Genomic DNA, 1,697 nt, shown 5'->3' with positions numbered 1-1,697 from the left:
AACACGTCAACACCGGAAACACGTGAGCAGACGTCACCAACATGACCATTTTAGGGAGATCGGCCCCGTATTCTTAAAGGGACAGGCACCCACATTCTCTTAAAGGGACCCGATATCCGGAACCAAAGGGAATGGGGGCAATCTGTCCACATTGGGGGGGGGGGGGGTCATTCCTGATTTTGTGGGAACATAGTCCCTACCTCTTTATGGTGGACTCTGACCTTATGAAGGAGAAAGGGTGAAGGGCTTGTGTCCAAAACGTCAATTCTCCTGCTGCTCAAAGAGATGTACAGCATGGAAACAGACCCTTCGGCCCAACCCGTCCATGCTGTCCCAGATATCCCAACCCAATCTAGTCCCACCTGCCATCACCCGGCCCATATCCCTCCAAACCCTTCCTATTCATATACCCATCCAAATGCCTCTTAAATGTTGTAATTGCACCAGCCTCCACCACATCCTCGAGCAGCTCATTCCATATATTTATCACCCTCTGTGTGAAAAAGTTGCCCCTTGGGTCTCTTTTATATCTTTCCCCTCTCACCCTAAACCTATGCCCTCTAGTTCTGGACTCCCCCAACCCAGGAAAAAGACTGTGTCTATTTATCCTATCCATGCCCAACATAATTTTGTAAACCTCTATAAGGTCACCCCTCAGCCTCTGACGCTCCAGGGAAAACAGCCCCAGCCTGTTCAGCCCCTCCCTGTAGCTCAGATCCTCCAACCCTGGCAACATCCTTGTAAATCTTTTCTGAACCCTTTCAAGTTTCACAACGTCTTTCCGATAGGAAGGAGATCAGAATTGCACACAATGTTCCAACAGTGGCCTAAGCAATGTCCTGTACAGCTGCAACATGACCTCCCAACTCCTGTACTCAATACTCTGACCAATAAAGGAAAGCATACCAAATGCACTATCCTAGCTAACTGCGGTTGGTTAAATATCACTTTGGGGTGTGTTGTAATGGGCATATGCTTTTCCCTGGGATATTTAGTCTAGATCAAGATGGATTCTATAGATGGGAGGTTGGCCTTTGTGTTCACCACTCTCTGTAACCGTCTCCGATCTTGAATGGTACAGTTGCCATACCAGGTAGTGATACATCCAGACAGAATGCTCTTGATGGCACACCTATAAAAGTTGGCAAGGGTATTCGCCATCATGCCAAATTTCCTCAGCTGCATGAGGAAGAAAAGATATGGTTGGGCCTTTGTAAACCAATGCGTCCACATAAAGAGTCCAAGAAAGCTTGTTGTGAATGACCACTCCCAGGAGCTTGACACTCTCCACTCAATCCATCTCTGTGCTGTTAATGTGTAGGGGGGCATGAGTAATATCCCGCTGAAAGTCAATAATTAGTTCCTTGGTTTTGCTGGCATTGAGAGCTAGGTTGTTCTTAGTGCACCATTTTTCCAGGTCTTCCATCTCCTGTCTGTAGTCTGTTTCATTGCCATCTGAGATTCGACTGACTATGGTGGGGTCATCAGCGAACTTGTAAATGGCATTAGTCTTGTATTTGGCGACGCAGTCATGGGTGTACAGTGGGGGCTGAGTACGCATCCCTGGGGGGCTCCAGTGTTGAGTTCCGCCGGTAATAAGATTTCAGCTTTGTATTTCAAATTTTGGATTGAAAGCTGTGAGTATTATGGTCTAGAAAATCATTTGCTGTGGGATGATACTGGAGTCTGTGTCTTAT

Source organism: Chiloscyllium punctatum, chromosome 5 (assembly GCF_047496795.1).
Source record: "Chiloscyllium punctatum isolate Juve2018m chromosome 5, sChiPun1.3, whole genome shotgun sequence".
Classification (NCBI taxonomy): Eukaryota; Metazoa; Chordata; class Chondrichthyes; order Orectolobiformes; family Hemiscylliidae; genus Chiloscyllium; species Chiloscyllium punctatum.
This window is presented reverse-complemented; position numbering follows the sequence as displayed.